Genomic DNA, 10,413 nt, shown 5'->3' on the forward strand with positions numbered 1-10,413 from the left:
GTGTTCTTGTGTTTCAGTAATTTATGTCGTGTTCTTGTGTTTCAGTAATTTATGTCGTGTTCAGTAATTTATGTCGTGTTCTTGTGTTTCAGTAATTTATGTCGTGTTCTTGTGTTTCAGTAATTTATGTCGTGTTCTTGTGTTTCAGTAATTTATGTCGTGTTCTTGTGTTTCAGTAATTTATGTCGTGTTCTTGTGTTTCAGTAATTTATGTCGTGTTCTTGTGTTTCAGTAATTTATGTCGTGTTCTTGTGTTTCAGTAATTTATGTCGTGTTCTTGTGTTTCAGTAATTTATGTCGTGTTCTTGTGTTTCAGTAATTTATGTCGTGTTCTTGTGTTTCAGTAATTTATGTCGTGTTCTTGTGTTTCAGTAATTTATGTCGTGTTCTTGTGTTTCAGTAATTTATGTCGTGTTCTTGTGTTTCAGTAATTTATGTCGTGTTCTTGTGTTTCAGTAATTTATGTCGTGTTCTTGTGTTTCAGTAATTTATGTCGTGTTCTTGTGTTTCAGTAATTTATGTCGTGTTCTTGTGTTTCAGTAATTTATGTCGTGTTCTCGTGTTTCAGTAATTTATGTCGTGTTCTCGTGTTTCAGTAATTTATGTCGTGTTCTCGTGTTTCAGTAATTTATGTCGTGTTCTCGTGTTTCAGTAATTTATGTCGTGTTCTTGCGTTTCAGTAATTTATGTCGTGTTCTTGCGTTTCAGTAATTTATGTCGTGTTCTTGTCTTTCAGTAATTTATGTCGTGTTATGTTTCAGTAATTTATGTCGTGTTATGTTTCAGTAATTTATGTCGTGTTGTGTTTCAGTAATTTATGTCGTGTTGTGTTTCAGTAATTTATGTCGTGTTGTGTTTCAGTAATTTATGTCGTGTTGTGTTTCAGTAATTTATGTCGTGTTGTGTTTCAGTAATTTATGTCGTGTTGTGTTTCAGTAATTTATGTCGTGTTGTGTTTCAGTAATTTATGTCGTGTTGTGTTTCAGTAATTTATGTCGTGTTGTGTTTCAGTAATTTATGTCGTGTTGTGTTTCAGTAATCATATCTCTTATAACTATTAAATTTGAAGTTAAGATTTAAGTACATTTTAGTAATATAATAATAATGGTGTCACTCCAGGAAAGTCGTTCTTTATCTCATGTAAAAGTTTATGTAATTCTTTTACATTTTAATATAGACTTTTTTTTTATAAGAAATAAATATTTTGGTTGATGAATTATTTCCATTAATGTGGCCGCTACATCAACCAAGTTTATAACATCAATAATAATATTCCTTTTGCCAGTACTTTTCTCGGTACTTTTCTCGGTACTTTTCTCGGTACTTTTCTCGGTACTTTTCTCAGTACTTTTCTCAGTACTTTTCTCGGTACTTTTCTCGGTACTTTTCTCGGTACTTTTCTCGGTACTTTTCTCGGTACTTTTCTCGGTACTTTTCTCGGTACTTTTCTCGGTACTTTTCTCTGTACTTTTCTCGGTACTTTTCTCGGTACTTTTCTCTGTACTTTTCTCGGTACTTTTCTCTGTACTTTTCTTGGTACTTTTCTCGGTACTTTTCTCGGTACTTTTCTCTGTACTTTTCTCGGTACTTTTCTCGGTACTTTTCTCTCTACTTTTCTCGGTACTTTTCTCGGTACTTTTCTCTGTACTTTTCTCGGTACTTTTCTCGGTACTTTTCTCAGTACTTTTCTTAGTACTTTTCTCAGTACTTTTCACGACCTTCTTTCACAAATGTTGTCACAGCACCTCAGTGAAACTGCTCTCTCTTCTACCTCTCTTTCTCTTTTATCTTTTTCTTTCCCTCTCTTCTCTCTTCCCTATCCTGTTTGTTTTCTTCTCCCTTAACTTCTATTTCCTTACTCTCTTGTCTCTCCCTCTCGTTCTCAATGTCCCTCCCATTTCTCAAACTTTTCTTTCTCTCCTTCTCCCTTCTCTTTCTCCCTCTCTTCTCCCTTCTCCCTCTCTTCTCCTCCCTATCTTCTCTTTCCATCTCCCTCTCTTCTCTTTTCTCCCTCCTGTCTCCGTGTCACCCTCCCTTCTGTCTCCGTTTCACCCTCCCTTCTGTCTCCGTGTCACCCTCCCTTCTGTTTCCGTTTCACCCTCCCTTCTGTCTCCGTTTCACCCTCCCTTCTGTCTCCGTTTCACCCTCCCTTCTGTCTCCGTTTCACCCTCCCTTCTGTCTCCGTTTCACCCTCCCTTCTGTCTCCGTTTCACCCTCCCTTCTGTCTTCGTTTCACCCTCCCTTCTGTCTCCGTTTCACCCTCCCTTCTGTCTCCGTGTCACCCTCCCTCCTGTCTCCGTGTCACCCTCCCTTCTGTCTCCGTGTCACCCTCCCTCCTGTCTCCGTGTCACCCTCCCTTCTGTCTCACCCTCCCTGGTCAGAATCTTCAGTTTCCAGCTCCTAACTGAGGTTTCCTCCCTGTCATCTTACAGGTGAAAGTGATGCTGGCAGCTGCCTCATTATATTCCGTAACTGAGAAGCAACTGGAGATCACTTGCCTTGCAACTCACCATGTATCATGGTGTATCAGTTCTGGCTCACTGCTGGCAGTGCCAGTCATGTGTCAGACGTGAGTTTAGCATCGGCTCACTGCTGGCAGTGCCAGTCATGTGTCAGACGTGAGTTTAGCATCGGCTCACTGCTGGCAGTGCCAGTCATGTGTCAGACGTGAGTTTATCTTTTCAGCCAAGCACGCAATTGTGTATATCCACGTAAATGCACGTACACGATCGGGCGCGCGTACACACGTGCATACACGTTCATGAATGCACATATGCACTTCTAACTGCATTTACGTACGCGCTTGAACGAACGCGCGCGCGCACACACACACACCATGTACGACAAGCCTATATTGGAGTATGCAGCACCAGTTTGGAACCCACACCTAGTCAAGCACGTCAAGACATTAGAGAAAGTGCAAAGGTTTGCAACAAGACTAGTTGCAGAGCTATAGGGAATGTTCTGCGATGAAAGGTTAAGGGAAATCGGCCTGACGACACTGGAGGACAGGAGGGTTAGAGGAGACATGATAACGAGGAATAGTTAAGGTGGACAGACAGGATGTTCCAGAGATGGGACACAGAAACAAGGGATCACAATTAGAAGTTGAAGACTCTGATGAGCCAAAGGAAAGTATTTATTCAGTCATAGAGTTGTTAGGAAGTGGAACAGTCTCTCAAGTGATGTAGTGGAGGCAGGAACCATACATAGCTTTAAGATGAGGTATGATGAAGCTCATGAAACAGGGAGAGAGAAGACCTAGTAGTGATCACTGAAGAGGCGGGGCCAGGAGCCGAGTCTCGACCCCTGCAACCACAAATAGGCGAGTACAAATAAGCGAGTACACTCGCACAGACACACATAAGAGCTCTGCAATGGATCATAGAATATCTGAAAGGGAGGGAACAACGAGATATGGTACGTGAAGAGGTATCAGACTGGACGTCTGTGACAACTGGGTTCCACAGGGGTTAGTCTAAGGACCAGTGCTGTATTTGGTACATGTGAATGACATAACAGAAGGGATAAACACAGAATTGTTCCTGTTTGCAGGTGTGAAGTTTATGTGGGGAATTAAATCGGATGAGGATCAGGCAGGACTACAAAGAGACCTGGACAGGCTGCAAGCCTGGTCCAGGAACTGGCTCCTCGAGTTTAACTCCGTTAAATGCGAAGTTATGAAGATCGGGGAAGGGTAAAGAAGACCACAGAGTATAAGCTAGGTGGTCAAAGATTGCAAACCTCGCTCGAGGAGAAAGATATTGAGGTGAGTATAACACCGAGCATGTCTCCGGAAGCACACATCAACCGGATAATTGCTGCAGCATATGGGCGCCTGGCAAACCTGAGAATAGCATTCCGATAAATTAGGAATCGCTCAAGACTGTAGACCGTGTACGTCAGGCCCATACTGGAGTAAGCAGCACCAGTTTGGAACCCACACATGGTCAAGCACGTCAGGAAATTAGAGAAGGTGCAAAGGTTTGCAACAAGGCTAGTTCCAGAGCTACGGGGATTGTCCTACGAAGAAAGGTGAAGGGAAGTCGACCTGAAGACACTGGAGGGCAGAAGGGTTAGAGAAGACATGATAACGACATGTAAAATACTGCGTGGAATAGACAAGGTGAACAGAAACAGGGGGTCACACTTGGAAGTTGAAGACTCAGATGAGTCAAAGGGATGTTAAGAAGTATTTCTACAGTCACAGAGTTGCCAGGCAGTGGAATAGCCTAGAAAGTGACGTAGTGGAGGCGGGAACCATACATAGTTTTAAGATGAGGTTTGATAAAGCTCAGGAAGCAGGGGGAGAGAGGACCTAGTAGCAACCGGCGAAGAGGCAAGGCCAGGAGCTATGATTCGACTCCTGCAACAACAAATAGGTGAGTACGTACACACACACACACACACACACACACACACACACACATTGATGAAGGAAGGATGGGAGATCACAGTGAGGAGCTCAACATGAGATTCAATAAGTATTCACAGAAGAGACAGAAGGGACTCCAGAAAGAAGAGGTGGGGGACACCATCAAGTGCTGGACACAATACTTAATAATATAAGAAGGGAGGAACACTGCAGCAGGCCTGTTGGCCCATACTAAGCAGGTCCTTTACAATCAATCCCAATAACAAAACATTTACCCAACCAATTTTCAATGCCACCCAAGAAATAAGCTCTGTTAACCCTATCCACTCATATGCAAGTCCCACTCAAATCCAACCCCTCTCACTCATGCATTTATCCAACCTAAATTTGAAACTACCCAAGGTTTTATCCTCAATAACCCAACTAGGTAGACTGTTCCACTCATCAACTACCCTATTTCCAAACCAATACTTTCCTAAATCCTTTGTAAATCTAAACTTGTCTAATTTGAATCCATTACTGCGGGTTCTCTCTTGGAGAGATATCCTCAAGACCTTATTAATATCCCCTTTATTAATACCTATCTTCCACTTATACACTTCGATCAGGTCTCCCCTCATTCTTTGTCTAACAACTGTATGTAATTTAAGAGTCTTCAATCTTTCTTCATAAGGAAGATTTCTAATGCTATGTATTAATTTAGTCATTCTACGCCGAATGTTTTCTAACGAATTTATGTCCATTCTGTAATATGGGGACCAGAACTGGGCTACATAATCTGGGTTAGGCCTTACTAATGATGTATAAAGTTGTAATATAACCGCTGAACTTCTGTTGCTTACACTTCTTGATATAAATCCCAGTAATCTGTTTGCCTTATTACGCACGCTTATGCATTGCTGTCTTGGTTTAAGGCTACTGCTTATCATAACCCCCAAGTCCTTTTCACAATCTGTATGGCTAAGTTCTACATTATTTAACTTATAAGTGCTAGGGTTGTGGACACTCCCGAACTTCAGAACCTTGCATTTATCTACAGTGAACTGCATCTGCCACTTTGCTGACCAGGTATTGAGTTTGTCTAAATCCTCCTGAAGTTCCCTGATATCTATGTTTGAATTAATTATCCTACCTATCGTTGTGTCATCGGCGAATTTGCTCATATCACTAGTAATACCCTCATCAAGATCATTGATATATATTATAAACAACGGGCCCAAGACTGATCCCTGTGGAACGCCACTTGTTACAGATCCCCACTCGGATTTAACCCCATTTATGGACACTCTCTGCTTCCTGTCTGTGAGCCATGACTCGATCCACGAGAGCACTTTTCCCCCAATGCCATGAGCTGCCACTTTCTTTAACAGTCTTTGGTGCGGAACTCTATCAAAAGCCTTACTAAAGTCTAAGTAAATAATATCAAATTCTTTATCGTGATCAACAGCCTCTAAAGCTCTACTGAAGAAAGTTAATAAATTAGACAAGAACGGCCTCTCGTGAATCCATGCTGAGTATCATTAATCAAGCTATGCTTATCGAGATGGCTTCTTATAATCTCAGATATTGACTCTAGTAATTTGCCTACAATGGAGGTCAGGCTTATTGGGCGGTAATTTGACGGTAACGACTTGTCCCCTGTTTTAAAAATAGGAATTACATTACCCATCTTCCACATATCAGACACTACACCTGTTTGAAGAGATAAATTAAAAATATTAATTAATGGTTCACAGAGTTCCATTTTGCATTCCTTAAGAACCCTTAAAAAAACCTCCTCAGGACCCGATGACTTATTTTGTTAGGTAAGACTTATTTTGCTTCAGTCTGTCTATCTGCTTCACAACCATTTCACTAGTGACTGTGATGTTACATAATTTATCTTTTAGCCCATTATAAAAATTAATTACTGGAATATTGTTAGTGTCTTCCTGTGTAAAAAGCGAGAGAAAATAATTATTTAAAATCGAGCATATTTCATTCTCTTTGTCAGTGAGATGCCCATAGTTATTTTTAAGGGGACCTATCTTATCTCTGACTTTTGTTCTAAACACCTGGAAAAAACTTTTTGGGTTAGTTTTTGAATCCCTAGCAACTTTAATTTCATAGTCCCTTTTTGCTTTTCTTATCCCCTTTTTAACGTCCCTCTTAATATTAATGTACTGATTCATAAGATGACCCTCACCTCTTTTGATAGGCCTATAAATTCCTTTATGCCCTAGTAGAGATTTCAGCCTATTATTCATCCATTTTGGGTCATTTCTATTTGATGTAATTTCTTTATACGGGATAAACGTTCTTTGAGCAGCATGTATAGTGTTCAGAAAACTGTCATGTTGATAGCTCTCTTCGTTACCCCAGTCAACAGATAAGTGTTCTCTAAGCCCATTGTAATCTGCTAAGCGAAAATCTGGAACTGTTACTGAGTTGTCCCTACTATCATACTTCCATTATATGCTAAAGGTAATTGATTTGTGATCGCTTGTGCCGAGTTCCTCATTAATTTCTAAATTATTAACAAGGGTTTCCTTGTTCGCCAGAACCAAATCAAGCAGGTTATTACCCCTTGTAGGTTCTGTCACAAACTGCTTCAAAAAACATTCTTGAACTATTACTAAGAAGTCACTTGATTCTAAAATTCCCAGTCAAGAAATTCCAATCAATATGACTAAAGTTAAAGTCTCCTAGAATTACTACATTATCGTGCCTTGTGGCCTTAACAATTTCCTCCCACAGTAATTTCCCATGGTCCCTATCTAAGTTTGGGGGACGGTATATCACCCCTAGAATCAATTTTTTATGCCCCTCTGAAAATTCTATCCAGACAGACTCTGTATGTGTTACCTCAGACTTAATACCCGTTTATATGCAACAGTTCAAGCGATCTCGGACATACAATGCCACCCCACCCCCCTTACCGATACTTCTATCTACTTGGAACAATTTAAAACCCTGAATGTGACATTCCGCAGGCATGCCCCGACTTTTGGAATTAAACCATGTCTCAGTGATTGCAAATACATAAATCTTACCTGCACTAGCAACTAATCTCAACTCATCCATCTTATTCCTAGCACTACGGCAATTAGCATAATGTAATTTTAAAGACTCTCCTTTCTCTTTACCCTTCCTGCTCATATCTGTTTTTTCACTAAACCTATTACTGTCCTTGTCAATTAGTGCCACTGGCTTTCCAATATCCACCTCACTGCGCCTATTACTAGTTCCCCTAGAACTCGTAATATTACTACACTGGGACTTCACTGTTTTCCCGCCAAAACCCATACCACTAACTATTCCTAGTTTAAAGACCTAACTGCTCCCTCCACTGCGTTGGCCAGTGCTCCCACCCCACACCTAGATAAGTGAACCCCATCCCTGGCATACATGTCATTTCTGCCATAGAACAGGGCCCATTTGTCAGTGAATGTTACCGCATTTTCCTTACAGTAGTTGTCCAGACAGCAATTGACACCAATTACTCTGGACAACCATTCATTTCCAACTCCTCTCCTTGGCAAAATACCACATATGACAGGGTTACACCCTTCTTCCTAATTATCTCTATTGCTGACCTATACTTGCTAATCAGGTCCTCACTCCTACGTCTGCCAACATCGTTGTCTCCCGCACTGAGACAGATAATAGGATTGCTCCCATTACCTTTCATGATGTCGTCCAGACGGATAACAATATTCCCCATCCCAGCCCCAGGAAAACATACCCTGTGCCTCCTCTTCCTGTCCCTAAGACAACAGGTCCTATCCATAAACTTAACCTGACTGTCTCCAACTAAAACAATGTTCTTACCTTCATTTGTGGAATTTGTCGTGACGTTCTTGGTGGTCTTCATTGGGGTATCAAGGGATGTCTCACTCACGTCTGCCAATGCTCCCTTGGTGCTCGTTGTGACGTTCCCAGTAGACAATCCACATTCGTCTGGTAACACCGAAAATGGGTTGGAAGTCTCCACAGCAATCTTCTGGATCTTCGTTGTTTCTGCCACTCCAACAGACTTCTTGATTTTCAGTTTTGTTCCATGTTGGCCGGCCACTGACTAGGTTCCTCTCTTGATCTGAGGACTTCGAATCTTCTTGTTTTCCTCCGTCAGTCGCCGTATCTCAAGCTTAGCAACCCTAAGCTCCTCTTTCAGCTGCCGGTACAGTTGCTCAAGAGAGGACATCTTACAACCGAGGAGGAGGTGAAGAGGCTACTAAACGAGCTAGATACCTCAAAGGCGATGGGGCCTGATAACATCTCTCCATGGGTCCTGAGAGAGGGAGCAGAGGTGCTAAGTGTGCCATTAACAACAAACTTCAAAACATCTATCGACACTGGGCGACTACCTGAAGTATGAAAGACAGTAAATGTAGGAGACAGACATATAGCATTAAACTACAGACCAGTGTCACTGACCTGGAGGTTATTCCGGGGATCAACTCCCCCGCGGCCCGGTCCATGACCAGGCCTCCCGATGGATCAGGGCCTGATCAACTAGACTGTTACTGTTGGCCGCACACAGTCCAACGTACGAGTCACATCCCGGATGATCCGGCACTGACTTTAGGTATCTGTCCAGCTCTCTCTTGAAGGCAGCCAGGGGTTTATTGGCAATTCCCCTAATGCTTGATGGGAGGCTGTTGAACAGTCTTGGGCCCCGGACACTTATGGTGTTTTCCCTTAGTGTACCAATGGCGCCCCTACTTTTTATTGGGGGCATTTTGCATCGCCTGCCCACTCTTTTACTTTCGTAGGGAGTAATTTCTGTGTGCAGATTTGGGATCATTAATTCCAGGATTTTCCAAGTGTAGATTATGATATATCTCTCCCTCCTGCATTCCAATGAGTACAAGTCAAGTGCTTCCAAGCGTTCCCAGTAGTTAAGGTGCTTGACAAAACTTATACATGCAGTAAAGGATCTCTGTACACTCTCTAGATCTGCGATTTCACCTGCTTTGAATGGAGATGTTAATGTACAGCAGTATTCCAGCCTAGAGAGAACAAGTGATTTGAAAAGGATCATCATTGGCTTGGCATTTCTCGTTTTGAACGTTTTCATTATCCATTCTATCATTTTCTTTGCACGTGCGATCGTGGCTCTGTTGTGATCCTTGAAAGTGAGATCCTCAGACATTACTACTCCCAGGTCCCTTACATTATTTTTCCGCTCTATTGTATGGCCAGAGTCTGTAGCATACTCTGTTCTAGTTATTATCTCCTCCAGTTTTCCATAACGGAGTAGTTGGAATTTGTCCTCATTGAACATCATATTGTTTACCGTTGCCCACTGGAAAACTTTGTTTGTATCTTCTTGGAGGTTAACCGCGTCCTCAGCAGATGACAGCCTCATGCAGATCCTAGTATCATCCGCAGAGGATGATACGGTGCTGTGATGTATACATCTGTCTGATATGAGGATGAGGAATAAGATGGTGGCGAGTACTGTGCCTTGTGGAACAGAGCTCTTCACTATGGCAGCCTCCGATTTAACTCTGTTGACCACTACTCTCTGTGTTCGATTTGTTAGGAAGTTGAAAATCCATCTCCCCACTTTCCCAGTTATTCCTTTAGCACGTATTTTATTGGCTATTACGCCATGATCGCATTTGTCAAATGCGTTTTCAAAGTCTGTGTATATTACATCTGCATTCTGATTTTCTTCCAGTGCATCCAAGGCCATATCGTAGTGATCCAGTAGTTGTGAGAGGCAGGAGCGACCTGCCCTGAACCCATGTTGCCCTGGATTGTGTAGATTTTGGGAATCCAGGTGATTTGCAATCCTGCTACTTAGCACTCTTTCAAAGATTTTTATGATGTGGGACGTCAGAGCTATTGGTCTATAGTTCTTAGGTAATGCTTTGCTGCCACCTTTATGGAGCGGGGCTATATCCCTTGTTTTAAGTGACTGTGGAATTTCACCCATATCCAAGCTCCTCCTCCATAGTGTACTTAGGGCACGCAAGAGGGATTTCATGCAGTTCTTAATGAAAACAGAGTTCCACGAGTCTGGGCCCGGGGCTGAGTGCATGGGCATGTTG

Source organism: Cherax quadricarinatus, chromosome 50 (assembly GCF_038502225.1).
Source record: "Cherax quadricarinatus isolate ZL_2023a chromosome 50, ASM3850222v1, whole genome shotgun sequence".
Taxonomy (NCBI): domain Eukaryota; kingdom Metazoa; phylum Arthropoda; class Malacostraca; order Decapoda; family Parastacidae; genus Cherax; species Cherax quadricarinatus.